We start from the raw sequence: 20,289 nt of genomic DNA on the forward strand, positions 1-20,289 counted from the left end.
ATTCATGTCCCCATCCAACCACCCCATTTTTTGCCTCCTTCAAAACCTCCAAGGAGGACTTTCCCGGTGGTGCAGTGGATAAGCATCTGCCTGCCAGTGCAGGGGATGTGGGTTGGATCCCGGTTCAGGAAGATTCCACATGCCGGAAAAACAGCTAAGCTGAGGTGCTGCAAGTACTGAAGGCCGAGTGCCCAGACCCCAGGTTGCAGTAAGGGGAGCCACTGCCATGACGCTGCAATCAGAAGCCCGTGCACACCAGCAAGCAGTAGCCGCTCCTAGACTCCACAGCTAGAGAAAGCTAGCGGAAAGCAGCAAGGACCCAGAGCAACCAAAGAATTAATTAACTAAATTTTAAAAGACCTTTAAAGAAGAGAGGCTTCTCTGGGGGCTCAGACGGTAAAGCGTCTGCCTGCAATGCGGGCATCCCGGGTTTGATTCCTGGGTCGGGAAGATCCCCTGGAGAAGAAAATGGCAATCCACTCCAGCATTCTTGCCTGGAAAATCCCCTGGACGGAGGAGCCTGATAGGCTACAGTCCATGGGGTCGCAAAGAGTCGGACACGACTGAGCGACTTCACTTTCACTTTTAAAGAAAAAACCTCCAAGGAGGGAGAGACCAAAACTTTCCTTCGAAAACCAAGACTAGTGAATCAAAAGCCTTTATGGTAAGGAAAGGCAGTCACAAATTGGATTTTACCAGTTAGTCTCATCAATGGTGAATTATATTTATAGCATTTTGTATACATTCTTGCCAAAAATGTACTGTCCTGTGTCCAGAGCAGTGCCTGCCACCAACCAATAAATGCGTTTTTTTTTTTTCTTTAACATTTATTTATTTGGCCATGCCAGGTCTGAGACATGTGGAATATTTTAGTTGCAACATGCAGGATCTAGTTCCCTGATCTTAGATCAAACCTGGGCCCCCTGGATTGGCAGCTTTGAGTCTTAACTTCTGGATCACAAAGGACGTCTCACAACTTTCTGTTTTAAAATAATTTCAAACTTTAAAGAGTTGCAAGAATAGTACAGATTCAGCAATTATTAATGATTTGCTACATTCGCATGTCTAACTGTTTTTATTTAGGGGGGCCCCGCTGAGATCTATTTATTATTTATGCATAAATTTTAAATAAATCAACAAGTATCATGCTCCTTTATGTCTAAATAGTTTGGTAACTATGTCCTATAAACAAGGACATTCTCTTATATAGCTGTGAGGCAACAGAAAACATATATTGGTCTCTGCCCCCAGTTCCTGAAATCTTTGTAAATTCCTTCGTGATAAGAGAGAGTACTAGGTACATCTTTTGTTCTATTGATGTGACTGGATGACCTAGACCAAACTGTGATTAGAGCCTTGGAATTTTCAGACCCTGTCTCCATCCTCCAGAGAGATGAGGGGGTTAGAAACAAAGTTAATAACTGATCATGCCTACACAAGGAAGCCTCCATAAAATCCTGATAGCGTGCAGTTTGGTGAGCTTCCAGGTAGGTCCACACTGGGAGGGTGACACACCCCATCTCCATGGGGCCAGAAGCTTCTGCATTCAGGATCCTTCTGGACCTTGCTCTATACTCTTCATCTGTCTGTTTACCTATATCTATTATCATGTCCTTTAATAAACTAATGAACATAAGTAAATACTTCCCTGAGTTCTGTGAGCTGCTCTTACAAATTAATGGACTCCAAGGAGGGGGTCTTTGGAACCTCCCACCTACAGCTAATAGTGAGAGGCACAACTGGTGTTAGAAATTAGTATGTTAGCTCAAGGGGTGAAGGGCAGTCTTGTGGAACTGAGCCCTTAACCTGTGGAATCTGATGTACAGTTGTAGAATTGTGTTAAATTGCAGGACACCCAGGTGGTGTCAGAGAATTGCTTAGTGTGGGGGAAAAGAAATTTTTTTTTGGTGACCAGAAATGGAGTGTTTGGGACTTCTCTGGTTGTCCAGTGGCTATGACCTCATGCTCCCAATGCAAGGGGCATTGTTTCAATCCCTGGTTAGGCAATAGATTCCCACATGCTGCAACAATGATCCTGCACGCCACAACTGAAGATCCTGCATGCTGCATCCAAGATCAAAGATCCTGCATCTCCACAACTATGACCCAGCACAGGCAAATAAATATTAAATTTTAAAAAGTGAAGTATTTTAGTTAAGTAGTAAAGGAGACTCATAGGGAAAAAAACATAAAGGTGGAAAACTGAGTTTTTTCCTTTTTAATAAACATGGTGTAATTTGGGAAATTTATTATTGTTATAATACTTAATATATTGTTCCTATTTGAATTTCACCAATTGTCCCCAATCCCCTCATTTGGAAATTGATCATAGTGAGAGTATATGTAGTTCATTTATCTGTAATGAGGTTTTGTAATAAAGCACTTAGCTCTTGGCTTGGCACAAAGTAAGTGCTCAATAAAAATTAGTGATTGTTACTATTATCATCAATCTGTACAATGGCAGGCAGAGACAGCTAGTTCTCCTTAAAATTTTCTCAACTTTCACCATTGGGATGGGGCCATGTGATCCAGTCTGGCCACAGGACTATAGGTGGAAGTGCCATGCGCCACTTCTGGGCTGAGGGAGAGCTTTACAAGCTGGGGCTCTTCTCCTGCCACAGTGACCCTGGAGGCTTTGTGTTCCAAATGGAGTAGCTACAAGGTGGAGATAGGCTGCTTATTTAAGCTGGTGTTGGAAAAAACTCTCTTGGTGACCAAAAGTGTCTTAAGTGGGGTGTTCTATACGAGTAGTAAAGGAGAAGAAACACACAGGTGGGAAACTAAATTTAAAATAAATAAGAAGTAAACTTTTTTGTCTTGAGCCACGGATATTATATTTTACTACAGTAACACTTAACATTTCTTTGATTAGGTAGCATGTCCACATAATATGTGAACAATAATTTGACAATTATTCAAAAGACTAAAACATACTGTTAATTCTATCTTTACTGCTGGTTGACTCCATGTTTATTGATACTCATTTAAATGTTTATTGAGACTACCTGACTGTCCTGCCAAGTGGCAATGCAAAACAAGAGTTCCTGTAATTGTGAGTATAATAGTCTAGTAGGGGAAACAGGCATTAATCAAATAATGGCATAAGCAAATGCAAAAATGTAACCAGCTTATGCTATGAAGAAGGGAGAGGATCGTAGTGCTATAAGAGGCTATGATTGAGAAACAAGATCTGACACTAGCAATGTCATCTTGGGTAACCTGGCTTGTTGTTTACTTGCTAAATCGTATCCAACTCTTTTGCAACCCCATGACCTGTAGCCCACCAGGCTCCTCTGTCTGTGGGATTTCCCAGGCAAGAATACTGGAATGGGTTGCCATTTCCTTCTCCAGGGGATCTTCCCGCCTCAGGGGTCGAACCTGAGTCTCCTGCCTTAGCGGCAGATTCTTTACCACTGAGCCACCAGGGAAGCAACCTGGCTTAGTATCCTTAGTAGTTTCTCTATAAAATGAGTACATTGGCCTAGTTGATCCTGAAGGTCCCTTCTTTTTTAACTCTCATATTCTATATTTCTGTGTGGATTCCTCTTTTTTCCTTGTTTGTGTGAGCACTTTTTAATTTAAAAAAAAAAAAAAAAAACAAATTTAGCAGAAAATTTGGCTAGCACATGAGGCAATGTGACTTCTTTCCCTATAGCTAACTTAAATACAATAGTGTTAGGCAGCCTCTCTCAGTGTTTTTGCTGAAACTTTGGAATAATGCTTACTAATCATCTGCAGGGGAAACTTGTGAGCCATGAGTAAGCAGTTTCATTGAGTGACAAAGGCAGGCGGCTGACATCCATTTAGCAAATTCTCTGGGGTAGAATTCGAAAAGTCCATGAAGAAATCTGAGGGTGGAGACAATATTTCCCGCTTTGGCTACCTGAATTCCCATATTATTCATATCTTCAGAAAATCTTGAAATAGCAATGAGTTTTCTCAGGAACATCATAGTTCTTTTTTTCTAATGCTTCAGTGTGAATGTTTTGTGGTAGCTGGAAGTCACTGAGGGATAAAGAAGAGAAAGAGCTCAGAAAAACTGAGCTTATGGTAGCTCAATCACTGAGGGACTTGGCCAGAGAATGCAGATTTGAGTCTGTGTGCAGAGGTCATATGCTCTAGGAAGGCCCTGGCTATCAGGCTAAAGAGACCACCCACAATGAAGGATCCAGGGACACAAACCTACCTCACAATGTTGCCAAGGACCAACAACAATGAGTACCTGGCTTGTTTATTATCAAAGTTCACTACCTCATACCAAGTACCATAATAACATGAAATAGTGGACTTAACACAATCTAAAGAAAGAAACAAAGTACTCTGAGTAAGAAAAGTAAAAGGCATGATTTTCCCCCCATTTTGCTAAATGGATGTAATGATTGGAGGTCTTTGCTACGAGTTTCATAACACTTGTCTGCCCTAGATAGGTGTCAAAGAGGAAAAAAACGACAGAAAAAAATTAGCACAAACTTCAGTTCATGTGACTTTGATTCCCACGTTGATGGCAGCGAAAAAGCCAATACATAACTGCAAAATAACTTTAAAAAATTACATGACTAAGCAAAACTGGTATTAATAAGCCAGTTCTTCTTTTTATAAAGGACTCGAAACTTGCTAACATAATAGGAGCAGTTTTCTCATGCCCATAGAACCATTTTCACATCCCACATCTTGCCAGTTTGGTATTTCCTTCCTTTATTGCTTAAAAGATTGTCAGACATTTTTGAAAGGAGAGAAGTCAATTAAAATACATTTAGACTGTTCTTTAAAAATTCTAACAGGACAAGGAGAATTTAAAATATCAAAAGCGATTAAATATGAGGAGTTTATTTTTTGAGAAGGCAAGGAACTTTGGTTAATGTTCTGTATCTCTGAGGGAAAATACTATATTTTGTTCAAAGTAAATATGGTTTTTTGATTCACTCAAGAAAAGAAATTTACTTTACTTCATATTCTTGAGTTGTCTCAAACATTAAGTTCACATAAAGTTCTTCATGATAATACACATATCTAGATTGTATGGAGACTTTGGGGACTCACTGACTCTCAAATCCTTTTCTCTTTTAATCAATGGAACTAGTGTCTCATGGGAAATGTCAACATATGAAACACATGAAAGCCACTTTGATGGGAGAGATGATTGAAGACCCACCTCAAACTCAATCCAATATTCATGTCAAATAAACTTCATTTCACTACTTTATCACCAGAAACTAACAAAGTATCTGGCAAAATGTTTGCTGAAAGAATATGTTATGCTGCTTCAGTCAATATCAAATAGAGATCACTTATAATACATATTAGAAAAATTATAAAAATAAATAAACCCCAAATATTCATCAACAGATGAATGGATAAAATATTACATATATATTTTTTATATGTGCAATGGAATATTACTCAGCCATAAAAAGAATGGAATTTTGTCATTTGTAGCAACATGGATGAACGTGGAGGATATTATACTTAGTAAAATGTCAGACAGAGAAGGACAAACACTATATGATATCTCTTATATGTGGAATCTAAAAAATACAACAGACTAGTAAGCAGAGTCACAGATGCAGAGAACAAACTAGTCACAGATGCAGAGTTACCAGTGATGAGAGGGAAGGGGGAAGGGGAACATAGGAGCAGGGGCGTAAGGGATACAAACTATTAGGTATAAAATAAGCCACAAGGATATATTATACAACATAGGGAATGTAACCAGTATTTTGTGACTATAAATGGAGTATAACCTTTAAAAATTGTGAATCACTTACTGTACACCTATGATGCTTAATATTGAATACCAAATATACTTCATTATAGAAAAAACAAAAAATAATGTAGTAACAGAAACTACCATTTAGCATATTCTTTTTAATAATAGTAATTAGCCAGGTAACAGCCTTTGAATACGTTTTAGTTCTTGGCAAAGCAATGTGAATTCATTTTCATTAGAGAAATATATTTTGAGCTCGATAGGGTATGTGCATGCATGCTAAGTCACTTCTGTTGTGTCTAATTCTTTGCAACCCTATGGACTATAGCCTACCAGGCTCCTCTGTCTGTGGGATCCTCCAGGCAAGAATACTGGAGTGGGTTGCCATGCCCTCCCCCAGAGGATCTTCCCAACCCAGGGATCGAACCCACGTCCCTTATGTCTCCTGCATTGGCAGGCTGGTTCTTTCCCACTGGCACCACCCGGGAAGCCCCTCTCAGATGCTACAATAAACTGAAGAGCTCAAGTGTCCACTTTGCCTGGACACTCTTCTCTGGTCTTCACATGACTGGCTGCTTCTTCTCTTTCACCTTTTAGGCTTCAGCTAAGATGTTACTTTCTTCCAGTCCTTCAGGGATCCTTCTATCTAAAATAAGCCTTTTCCCCCAGTTACATTTTATCACACTACCCTACCCATTTCCTCCACAGAATTTATTGCAATCTATATGTACCTTGTTTATTTATTTGTTTATGTGTTGAAAGTGACATGTTCTGCCTCCTTTGCAGGTGAAGTCCAGGGATAGGCACAGTGGCTGGCCTATTGTCAGGGCTCAGTGAATAAAGAATCAAACATGTAGTGCCCCAAAGTACATAGCTGTCCATGGTGAGCTTAGAATTTAATAGGAGTTTGAAAATAGTTTGTGATTGGAACGGCTGTGGATGGAGGGGTTCCCCAGCCTTGGGGAGGCAGTCTGGAAGGACAGAAGACTTTAATATCAATTGATCAATATCAGCCCCCTGTTTGAACATGCCAGACCAACTTCTTCCCATCCATGGTATTAAACCTCACTTTCTTCAACTGTAAATGAAAACAATAACATCAAATTTGATGTCTATTGATAAAAACCTTCTCTTCTCCATGCATACTGATAAATTTCACATGAGGCAAGGGGACTCTATGGGAGCGCCTCATAGTGTATATTTAGGAGATGGGAAGTAGGGGGTGGGATGACTCATTTTGAGCCAATGAACATAGTTTTATTACGTAGATTGAGATCCAACTGGGAATAGTTGGACTTTAGTTAGAGAGGGTCTACCAGTTTGTATGAACGACTCAGGAGCTTCCTAAAAGGCTCTTATTTCAGGGGAATTAGTTACTGGGGAAAAAAGTCAATTTCGAGTGTTGCCTATTGTTTATCAGTCAGATTGAAGAGCTTGTGTATCGTGTCAAAAGCAAGAACTGGACAAGCTGTTTTGACACAAAGGTTTTAGTAGGACATAGTGGGGGAAGGAATGTCCCGTTGTTCTCTGTAGTGCAGTGATAGGGTTACCGAATCAGGTCCAGCTGCTTAGTACTCAAAAATCAATATTCATGAGACAGACAAATCTTGGTAGGAAAGGAAAGTTACTTCTAATCAGAATGCCAGCAATCTGGGGAGATGGTGGACTCAATGCATGCCCCCCACCGCTTCTCAAAACCAGCTCCAAAGATTCTGCTCAGCCATGAAAGTTTTTAAAGGGAAATAATCTCAGTTAATCATTGAGATGGGGGGGTGGGTCAGAGTCATCACCATCCCCCACTCTTTGCAGGCTTGTCGACTTTAGATGCTCTCTTGTTCACACAGTTTGTTGATGAGGTTACTGAAGGGGAAGCTAGGGAAGAGATCCGGTCATCTGTTAATTATTTATTCTTCATTTCTACTTCTTCGATCTACAGAAAGAATCAACAGATTAGGTGAGGTATTGTGTGGTCAAAAAGATCTGAAATGTGTCCTTAGGCCAGAGATGAGTAGAGTGTGGGGGTGCCTGGTTTTTGGTTAGTAACAAGACAAGGAGACCTCCTGCAGAGAGCTCTGTCTTTACAAAATCTACTTATAAAAGCACAGTGTGAACTCCCTGTATGATGGCACCAGTATCCACCTGTATCTACTCCCATTAACTGCAGGTTGAGAGGACATGTCTATGGACTTTGCAGAGGGCCTAGGAATCTTCTAGTCACATCTAGAAGGTAGAACCTAAGAGATGCTCTTTATTACTGTTACTCAGTTTCCAGCTTTTCATTTCACTTTATTCCTCCATGTCTTCTCAAGAGAACATTTTGCGAGTGTTAAAGAGAAGGAAGTAAATCTATGTGTGTTGATGCAGAATATTCTCCAAGTTATATCATTAAAATTTTTTTTTATTGGAGTACTATTGATTGACAATGTTGGGTTACTTTCTGCTGTGCAGCAAAGCAAATCAGTTACACATATACACACACCCACTCTTTTCTAAATTCTTTTCTCATATAGGTCATTACAGAGTATTGAGTAGAGGCCAAGATATATTAAGTGTAAAAAAGTACAGAACAATGTAAATATTATGCTGCCATTGATAAATAAAGGAAATATACATATAATGCCTAGAAGACATTGGAAGGATACACAAGACCACTCAGATCAGTTCAGCCTCTCAGTCATGTCTGACTCTTTGCAACCCCATGGACAGCAGCACACCAGGCTTCCCTGTCCATCACCAACTCCCAGAGTTTGCTCACACTCATGTCCATCAAGTTGGTGATGCCATCCAACCATCTCATCCTCTGTCGTCCCTTTCTCCTCCTGCCTTCAATCTTTCCCGGTATCAGGGTCTTTCCAAATGAGTCAGTTCTTCGCATCAGGTGGCCAAAGTATTGGAGCTTCAGCTTCAGCATCAGTCCTTCCAATGAATATTCAGGACTGATTTCCTTTAGGATGGACTGGTTAGATCTCCTTGCAGTCCAAGGAATTCTCAAGAGTCTTACTCTAACACCACAGATCAAAAGCATCAATTCTTCAGTGCTCAGCTTTCTTTAGTCCAACTCTCACATTCATACATGACTACTAGAAAAACCATAGCTTTGATTAGACAGACCTGTGTTGGCAATGTCTCTGCTTTTTAATAGGCTGTCTCGGTTTGTCATAGCTTTTCTTTCAAGGAGCAAGCATCTTTTAATTTCATGGCTGCAGTCACCATCTATAGTGATTTTGGAGAACAAAGCCTCTTTAGTTTGTAGTGATTAAGTCTGAGAAAGTGACTCTAGGTGTGGAAATCTGGAGAGAGAGAGACTTTTTTTATTATTTCTTTTTCAAACATATCTACATATATATATTATCACATATCTTGTATACATATAACTTTTAAAAACTATGCATTGCAAAAAATAAAATTAAAAATGACTGATAAGGAGAGTGAAAAAGTTGGCTTAAACCTCAACATTCAGAAAACTAAGATCATGGCATTTGGTCCCATCACTTCATGGCAAATAGAGAGAGACTTTATTTATTATTTTTTGGGGCTCCAAAATCACTGCAGACGGTGATTGTAGCCATGAAATTAAAAGATGATTACTCCTTGGAAGGAAAGTTATGATCAACCTAGATAGCATATTCAAAAGCAGAGACATTACTTGGCCAAGAAAGGTCCATCTAGTCAAGGCCATGGTTTTCCCAGTAGTCATGAATGGATGTGAGAGTTGGACTATAAAGAAAGCTGAGCACCAAAGAATTGATGCTTTTGAACTGTGGTGCTGGAGAAGACTCTTGAGAGTCCCTTGGGCGGCAATGAGATCCAACCAGTCCATTCTAAAGGAGATCAGTCCTGGGTGTTCATTTGAAGGTCTGATGTTGAAGCTGAAACTTCAAAACTTTGGCCACCTGATGCGAAGAACTGACTCATTTGAAAGGACCCTGATGCCGGGAAAAACTGAAGGCAGGAGGAGAAGGGGATGACAGAGGATGAGATGGTTGGATGGCATCACCAACTCAATGGACATGAATTTGGGTAGGCTCTGGGAGTTGGTATTGGACAGGGAGGGCTGGTGTGCTGCAGCTCATGGGGTCGCAAAGAGTCAGACACAACTGAGCAACTGAACTGAACTGATAAGTTAGTCTGAACTTTCTCATATTGACTATTACTATCTAGCCTAAATAAAAGGAAAAGAACATACCATTTAGAAAATAATATGTAAACATTTTCAGTTTTCATATATATGAGAAATATTTTCAGTTACACATATATGTTCAGTCACTAAGTCATGTCCAACTCTATATGTATATAAATATATGTATATATACATGTATATACACACATACATACATATATTATTATTTTTTTTTAATAAGGAACTTTCTTATGTTGGGTAGGCTGGTTTCTTTCCCAGAACAGAACATAGCAATACTGCTTAAGAGGTCTGGCTCTAACATCAAACAGCTTGAGATTTAATCTTAGGTATGCCACTTACTAACTATGCACCTTGGGTAACTTAACCTGTCTAAGTTTCAGTTTCTTTGCCTTTGAAATGTGGGAGAATAGTTGTACCTAATTTATATGGTTGTTAATGAAGACTACATGAAGTAATGCACTTGAAGTGGTTAGCGTATTGGCGGACCCAAAGTAAGCACTTGATAAGCATTATTAGAAAATGCATGATGAAAATGAGGGGCACACAGCAGTGAGGATTTGTGGGAAGTCAAATCTGTTTTCCTTTTTGAAAAATGTGGACATCCAGTGACAAATATTGATAATAGAACACTTTAAGAGAAATTCCATTGTGTAATTAATAATCTAGTAATTCCCAGTCACTGCTTGAAGTTTTGGATGTGGATTAAATGGCAGGGCTCAGTCAGTTTAGAAGAGACTGTATTACCTGTGTTATCGACACGTCTTTCTGGATGCTCTCACTATTCCCAGGTTTCCATGTGTCACTTAACAAGGTGGATAGAACCAGGGAACAAAGAGAAAGAGAATAGTCCAAGCCTGATTGCAACTAACGAGCTGGGCAACCTCAAGGCCACACCAGCCCCACTTGCAAAACGAGGAGACGGGCCCAGATGATTTCTCAGGTTCTTCTAGATCTAACAGTTCTACAAAAAGCCATGCCTGCTTAAGCTCTTCTGGTCTCTACCGATTCTATATCCTGTGTTACTCCATTCTGATGAACTCAGGTTATGAGGTGACAGAAAGCTTTGTAAACCGGGAGCTAAAAATAACCTCTTCCCATAAATATTTTATCAAAAGCTAGAGAGCTAAATAAAATAAAGGTAATTAAAAATCAGTATTAATGTCTGTTTTCTGAGAATTTTCACTTTGTTATTCATTTTGTGAAGAGAAGTTTCCACCAGAAACTAAATTAAGAATGAAAACCTTCAGAGTTTAAATAGAAGAAACAGATTTAAATGACTAAAATCTATAAAATCTACTAAGAATCATTTTGCTTTATATCTACTATTCAGGGGACCCAGTACTCTTAACAGGTGTACTCATTTAGCTCATATTTTCTAGCATTTTGTAGAAATGTTATAAATTATGTGTAATAATGATTAAATGCTTTACATTTGTGGAATTGGTGTCTCATAGTTTACCAAGAGATTTTTACAGTTTAATAATTTACAATCAAAACACCTGTCTGGTCATGAATTTGATAATATACAACATAGCTCTTCTCTCTTGTCAAAATGATAAACTGATATTTGAGTTAGGGTTTATTTTATTTTATAAAGCAAATATTGCAAATTGGTTAAAAAAAAAACCTGTTCAATAGAAATGCAAAATAGGGTGGTATGTTCTGGAATGCTTCTTTTTTCCCACAATAGTGAGTTAGGCAATATTCAAAGAACTTCCTTATTTTAACTTTAAAATTTAAAACAACTTCTCTATATCAATAATACAGTTTCTTTGTTTTTCACCAGGCAGGGAGTTCACTTCATTATTTGATATGCAACATGGTATTTGGTATAAAGCCTGTTGTTTAACCGGGCTACTAAAATCATGTTATGATACGAATTTAAATGCTATAGGACCAATTTTTTATTCTCTATAATGCTGAAGTTCTCATACAAACTATGTGCTTTTGGTTTTGGAAGTTGGGACAGAAACAGCAGTAGCAAATTTCATTGTTTCAAATACCAAAGAGAAAATTTTATAAACTCATTTTAGGAATTTTAATATTGTTAATTTTTGAATAGATCAAATTATGGGGAAGTTCCGCATTGCCTCTTTCCTCCATGTTCTGGAAAATGACAGTATAGACAAGCAAAACACTTGATTTATCTTTGGGATAATAATGCTGAAGTGAGTCATTCAGTCATTCAACAACACTTTATTGTGTATTTACAATTTCTTTCCTCACAGGAAAGAAAAAGAAGTGTATAACTGTGTACTTGCACATACACAATGATAATCAGTAATTGCTTGTAGATGATGGTTTCAAACTCCAAGTACCAAAAATGGATACTCTAATAGATTAAAAAACAACAATAACAACAAAACACTGGGAGCAGGAGCACTAGGTTAGCCAGGGAAGGCTTTGCCCAGCACAAAGAGCTGGAAAAAGATGGACTGAATTCAAATAGGGGGAAATAAATGGAGGAAATATCCCAGGGACAAGAAGCAATATATAAAACATTATAGTGTTAGTCAGGCAAAAGACATGTCTTGAAGATAATAAATAAGTCACAAAGCATAGAGCTTAAAGGGTGGTTTGTGGTCCAGTAGCATTAGCATCCCCCAGGAACTTGTAGATCTACAGAACCAGAACCTAATTCCACATCTTCAAGGTTTTTGAGTGCTCTGTATCTATATTAAAGTCTGAGAAGCTCCAGTCTACAGGTTCTTCATTTCGTGGAGGAATCTGAACTCCAGAGCAATTGGATATCTTCCCTGATGAAAATGCAAACTGCACTCTAGAACCAAAATCTAGCCATTCCTGGAAATGGTGAGTTTCCCCCCAAATTCCATAATGTCTGTCTAGTTTGGAGAGAGGAAGTAAGTCAGATATGATTGTGAAAGTATTTGGTTGCCAAGCTAAGAAACTCAGGTCTCATCTACTCATGAATTCAATAAACATTTATTGAACTCCATTGTGATAGCACTGGGGATATAGAGAAGAATAAGAAAAGCCCTGCCCTTAAGGAGCTCACAGTCTTATGGAAAACTAAGTAACCAGCAATTATAAATATCACTGTGAAAAAGAATTTTAAAGATTTATAACTGAGAAATTAATGATTTATTCAGTTAACATTTACTGAGTTCCTAGTATATGCAAAATGATGGTATTCAAGCATATTTGGGATTGGGGAGAAAAAGAGATGGAACAATTAAGTGGCTACCACCTAAGAGTAGGAAATAAAGGAAGAATAAATAAGGTTTGGTTCCTGTGAATTTGATGGAAGGTCAGAGAAGAAGCAAGTCTTCATTAACTCAGAGGTGGTAGGGTGAGGTAGAATTTGGATCACTGAACAGAGAAACAGGAAAGTGGAGAGAATGAACCATATTTTGGGGGGTTTGTTTGTTTTACTTTTTAGCTGGGTGACAGATATGTTCAATTTTAGATATGTGAATCTTGAATGCATGTTCAAAGAGAACTTTCTAGTAAGGAGTGGGAGGTTCAGAACTGGAGCTTAAGAGAAAAACAGGGCTGGAGAAATGATTGATCAGATGTTTTTTCTTCCTAACAGATCATTTGAATCATTGGACAGTAAATAGGATTGACTGTGCATTTTGAAGCTGTCTGTTGCAGGTTAATTACATTTTGTTTAAAATAAATCTTCAAACTTTCCTTTCTTAGCTGAGAACAACACAAGCTAGTTCAGTGATCTCAATCACAACTATTATGTTCACTAACATCACTTTATTTCCTTTTCCTGCTAGTGCAACTGTAACAGCAAAAAAAAAAAAAAAAAAAATTACAATAGCAAGTTTTTCTTTAAATTCCATTTGCAAAGTCCTACTCTAGTACCTAATTTCACCTGTGTTCACTTTTTAAAAGTGTTAGCTAACTTCGGAAACCACAGCTGTCTTGTATCCTATAAAATGTGAACAACTGTATCAACGGTTATTACAGTCAATGCACAGCTGAGTGACTTAAATTTCTCAAGAGTTAATCATGCAATTTAATTTTAACATGCAGATTTCATGCTATATTTACCTATTATGCTCTTGCTTTCCCCAAGCTTCTGACAAGATTTATCGACAGATTTATTCCAACTACCAACTTCTACGTGGTATTCTCATTTGGTAGGGACTGAGTCTTATTGTGGTAGACTTGATGGATGGAGTGTCCTGGGGTGATTTCTGAGCACTGATGCCATGACTCAGCGGGAGATCTCTCCTACATACCTGGGGTGTTGATTCAGTTCATATAATGGAGCTTCCATGTTGGTTTCCAGAGAAACCCTTGCAATGTAGACAAATACATTCACTTTATAGAGGAAAAAACTGAGACTCCACGTGAGGAAATTCAGAGTTACAGCTGATGGTATGGGCTTTGGTGTTAGACTAGGACTTAAATCTAGGCTCTGTCACTTTTAACTAGATGACCTTGGACAAGTAAACAAAAAAGTCAGCTAGTTTACTTTTATTAAAAGAATAATCCACGTACATGGTATAAAATTCAAACAGTATAAAGGGTATACAATAAAAAATGTCTCCCTGCACTTCAAGTCTGTAGTCCTCTGTGCAGAACAACCATTCTTAAGTGTTTCTTGTGTAAATGTTCAGAATGTCATGCATTTGCAAGCATAGCATAGAACAAATGTGGCTGTGCAAACGCGCAAGCATATGTATAATTCCTAAAGCTGACATTTTGGTCAGGGGTATGTGTATTTAAAATTTTGTATGTAGAGCCTGCCTAATGGTAAATGCACTGTGGATGAGAGTGACAATCTTCCCACACAGAACTACTTAAAAATTTTACAAATCAGATAGGTGAATGTCATCCTAATGTGCTTCCTTCAAATTATTTTTAAAATATAACACATAGACAGGAAAATACACAAAATATAAATATGCTACTCAGTGAATTATTAAAGAAGCAAACAAGTCAGGTCAAGAAAGAGAATATCTAAACATTCCAGAAACTTTCCTCATGCTTCTTCCTACCCCATTTCTCCTTTCCCAAAATTAACATTATAGTTCAGTCATGATAGCTTTGCCTGATTTTGAATTTATATCCATGGAATCATACATAGTATGCTTTCTTTGGTGTCTGCTGTTTTTGTTCAGTAATGTGTTTATGAGATTTCTCCAGTACACAACTCTAGTGTTATATAGATTTCCATTATGTAAATACATGGCAAATTATGAATTCTTCTACTGCTGATAGTTGGGTTGCTTAGTTTTTTATGAATAAAGCTACATACATGTTTTTGTACATGTCACTTGGTGCACATGTGCATGCATTTCTGTTAGGTCTATACCTAGGACTGTAGCACTGTCACAGCCATGTCAAGATCAGTCTAGCCTTTGAGAAGATGAACCACCACATGCAGAGAGAAGCCAACTACCTCAGCAATGTACCAGTTGCATACAGCTGCATGAATAACCTCCAGCAAGATCAGGAAAAGAACTGCTTAGCCAATCCGTATGATGGTGATAAATAATACTTAGGGCTGGTTTAAGTTTCTACATTTCAAAGCAGTTTATTACACAGCAATAAATAACTGACCTAGAAATTGGTACCAGAGAGATACGGTACATAAAAATTGCATTTCCCCATGTAAGGAAATGGTAACCCACTCCAGTATTCTTGCCTGGAGAATCCCATGGACAGAGGAGCCTGGTGGGCTACAGTCCACGGGGTCGCAAAGAGTCAGACATGACTGAGCAAATTCACTTCATCTACATGCATTGACTTGGGAACCACACTGTGAGTGGAGGCTGGAAAAATGAAGAGGTTGTTAGTGAGAGCTGGAGGACTGGCAAAAATTATTTTAGGAAAGGATAGAAAGGTGGTGAGAAAATATTAACAAAGGCTTGGAAAAGAGTGAACTGTGGTAAACAGTTGTGGAACAGTGGATAAAAATGCTGCCTGTGGTAACTCGAAATAGAGATAAACGAACTTGCTGAACTGATATATTTCCAGGAAGAATATTGATAGTGTCATCTGGCTTCTTAGCACTGAGTATGATAAGGTATGGGAAGAGAGAAACGCACTAGAGAGCTTTTCAATTTGTAAGAACTTGGAGGAAATACAGAGAGCCCAGACTTCCTGGGTCAGAAAATAAAACTGTTCCTTATCCCAAGTTTTTCCAGCTGGCAAGAATTTCAAAATAAGAAATATCCCCCATTCTATAATGAAGTTTGAGAGGAAATAAAGCAATGAGAGAAAAGCTCTCACTTCTGGTATAATAACTTTGATAGAGAGACAAGCCAGTCTTGCCCTTGGGGAAAAGGGGAAGGTGGGAGGAAGGGGTAGGGTTGGTCAAGAGGGCAGTCTATGAAAGAGACCACAGACCCTGTGCTACTGTGGCTTGTGTTGTGTCCTCTGGAACAGAGGACAATCACAGCAAGACGTAGTTTAGGAAGAGCCATTAATACTGTACCTAATGCCTGCCACATCCACCCCAAAAGGACAAATGCTGGTATTAGAAAAGAACTAGAGTGAATACCTATTGTGTCCAGCTTCTATAGCTTCCCCACTCCTGCACCCTTATTCATGCATATGGTGCATATGAAAGCAAATAGGATTTTCCAGTGGGCACTGTTCTGAGCACCGAAGAACTGATGCTTATAACTGTGGTGTTGGAGAAGACTCTTGAGAGTCCCTTGGAAAGCAAAGAGATCCAACCAGTCCATCCTAAAGGAGATCAGTCCTGAATATTCATTGGAAGGACTAATGCTGAGGCTGAAACTCCAATACTTTGGCCACCTGATGTGAAGAACTGACTCATTTGAAAAGACCCTGATGCTGGGAAAAATTGAAGGCAGGAGGAGAAGGGCACGACAGAGAATGAGATGGTTAGATGGCATCACTGACCCAATGGACATGAGTTTGAGTAAAATCCGGGAGTTGGTGATGGACAGGGAGGCCTGGCATGCTGCAGTCCAGGGGTTACAAAGAGTTGGCCATGACTGAGTGACTGAACAGAACTGAACTGTTCCCCTAGCCACAACTGACAGGTCCAAGTGTGAGCAGCCTCGTTACAAAGAATTTAGTGTGTGGGTGTGGGGAGAGTGGGTGCAAATGGTAGGGATAATTATCAAGCAAGAGTGACTCTGAAGTATGGCCATAAATTGATGATTATTACAGATGAGTGTTAAGTGCATGGGTGTTCTTTGTAACTATTCTCTCAAGAGTATTTTGAAATTGTGTATCAAATGAGAGTATGATGGAAGTGCTAGATTGTCTTTCTGGGAAAAAATGCATGTACACAGAGAGAGAAAATTCTAGAGATAATTTCAGTAGGTTTACAGTCTCCCACAAGTCTATCTATGGATTTCTATGATGCCAAGTTAAGAACCCTCAGTCTCAAAAAAGCTCAAAATATTCAGGAATAAGTTTAACCAAAGTAGTATAAGACCTGTACACTGAAAACTACAAAATATTGCTAAAAACAAGTAAAGATGACCCTAACAAATGGAAAAACATCCCATGTTTGTGAATGGGGAAGACTCACTATTATGATGGCAAAATTTCTCAAATTAAGAACCTATAGAGTCAGTGCAATCCTTACTGAAATTCTAATAGCCTTTCTTTGCATTAACAAACTGATCCTAAAATTCATATGGAAATGCAAGGGATCTAGAACAGCCAAGACAATATTGAAAAAGGACAAAGTTAAAGAATTCATTCTTCCTGATTTCAAAATCTAACACAAAGCTACATGATGGTATTGTAAGAGAACAATACATGAGAACAGATATAAACATCCCTGGACTAGAACTGAAAAGTCCACAAATAACTGAAAAGTTCACAAATCTGTACATTTATGGTCAACTGGTTTTCAACAGAGTGAATGACATGACCATTTAACAGAAAAATCACTTTCAACAATATGGTGTTGGAACAGCTGAATATTTACATGTAAAAAAATGAATCTGGGCTCCTACCTCATAAATTACACAAAAAACAATTAAAAATGGATCAGAGACATAAATGTAAAAGACAAATCTACAAAACTGTTAGAATATGGGTGTAAATTGATGTGAGCCTGGATTAGAAAATAATTTTTTTAGATATGACACAAAGAGCGCAAGCTGAAAAATAAAAATACATAAATAGGGCTTCATCAGATTTTAAGTTTGTGCATTAAAGGATACTATCAACAAAGGGAAACACAATTCACAGAACTGGAGAAAGTACTTGTGAATCATGTATTTGATAAAGGTCTAGTTTCCAAAATATAGAGAGAACTTCTACAACTCAACAATAAGATGACAAATAATTCATTAAAAAAATAGGTAAGGGATTTGAGTAGACATCTCTCCAAAGAAGATAAACACATAGCCAATAAGCACATGAAAAGATGTTTAACATCACTAGTCACCAGGAAAATTCAAATCAAATCCACAATGAGATATCATTCCATACCTATAGGATGGCTATAAAAGTAAAAAATAAGTGTTGGTGAGGAAGTGGTGAAATAAGAACCCTCAAATGTTGGTGTGAGGGAAGCAACCAGGGCAGTTTCCTTGAGGGGAGCAGTGGGGGAGTTATTGCTTAATGGGTATAGAATTTCTGTTTGGGGTGATGAAAATATTCTGGGACTTGATAGTGGTAATAGCTGCAAACTTCATGAATATATGAAAAACCACTGAATTGAACACTTAAAAAATGATACCACTGTATGTGAATGATTTCTCAATTTAAAAAAAAAGACCACATAGTCTAACGAGAAATTCTCTGATAAAGTACATATTATTGCAAAGAAACATCTGAGATGTAACACATATCTGTGAAAATCACACATCTAGTTATGATTTCAAAATGCTGCTTAGTTTAAAAAACAATTATAAATGCACAGTGTGAAAAGCCCTTCTGAAGCTTATATTTACTATACTTTTATATTTATTATATTTCATAGGTTCTGCTTTATTCTGCTTGGAATTTATTCTGCTTGGAATAAAATCTAAGCAAAGAATGTAACTTTCACTAGCAATGGAACACACTTAAATCTTAAGTTTCTAACTTCAGAAACTACAGAAGACTACAGTATGGTAGTTTGCAAATCAATTTACCAAACATACAGTTACAGAAGGCATCATAATGTAGTTACTTTAGGTCTGGAAGTTAAGTGATCACAGTAGATGTCCTAGCTCTATTGCTTAGCTCTTTTCCATTTTGTCTGTGACTGAGATAGGTGGAATTGAAGCTCCTTCTAGCTTTAAAATTTTAAACTTACTCCATCTAATTGTGGCTTTACAGTCAAAAGAATTTTGGAATTGTTTTCCTTGCTTGGACTATATTAAAGGTTCACATTTTAAAATTTAACATATTATTATTGTACCATAACATTTGAAAGGGATTAAATCAATTAGACCAACTTATCTCATTCCGCTGAGAATTGGCCTGAGGCAATACCCCCATCTGGTGGTTTCTCTTCAAACATAACTTTCTAGAAAATGGTGTGGCCTCTCATCAAATTAGGACAGGTGGTTTAGATATGCCTATTTTAGGAAACAAATTTAATAATGTTGCATATGTTTTAAGTTAACTAATGCTTATATAATTGGTCTTAAAAACTTGTAATTCAACACATTCTCTGAACAGCTACTTGTTTAGTGCCCAATTATAAGAACAAAAGAGCAAACAAAATAAAAAAATACTTGCATTCATAGATGTAACAGTCTAGTGGGAGAAAGTAGACAGATAAGTATAATAAGTAAGTAAATTATGTTAACTGGTAAGTTCTATTAAAAATCAGGATAAGGGGGATGTAGGGTAGGTTGCAATTTTAAATAAAATCTGAGCAAAGATTTGAAAGAGGTGACGTCAACTCTACACGCTTGTCTCAAGAATAAAATTCCACTGACTTACAATCTAAGTATCTAGCTTTAATTCTATCGTGCTGCTATACTTCTGCTTCCTCAAATGTTCCTTTTTAGTAAGCAGGGACTGCAATACCGGGTCAATATTAACAAGAAGGATATTAACATATTAACAGGATAATAAAATATTAACAAGAAGGGCTGCATTTTGAAAAATGACGGTGCCCTAAAAAGACATACCTTTCCTAGAGTAATGACTTTAGTATCAGGAAAGGTACAGGTGGAAGAAAGGAGGGCCTCTAACGCTGACCCTACAGACCACTGCGACGCCTAAAATCTCAATAGCCGCCTTACTGTAAGGCTGCTCCGCAATGGTGGCGCAGGGCTTTTCCTATCATTACTATGTAGTTCTATTTCCTGATCCGAGAAAGGAACCGGGGAAAATCAGGTAAACTCCGCAGGGTGCTTCTGGACCAGGAATTTCTGCGATGCCGCAACCTGCGCCCGCGCCCAGTCAGACAGCCGCATCCAGGCCCGACGCGCATTCCTGGCTGGCGGATTCGTCACTTCTTGGTGTCAGAAGTTAAAATGAAAATTCGAATTCCTCTACTTCGGAATCCCTTCTTGTCCAAGAAAAC

The sequence above is a fragment of the Oryx dammah genome, unplaced genomic scaffold (genome assembly GCF_014754425.2).
Source record: "Oryx dammah isolate SB20612 unplaced genomic scaffold, SCBI_Odam_1.1 HiC_scaffold_29, whole genome shotgun sequence".
NCBI classification, from domain to species: Eukaryota; Metazoa; Chordata; class Mammalia; order Artiodactyla; family Bovidae; genus Oryx; species Oryx dammah.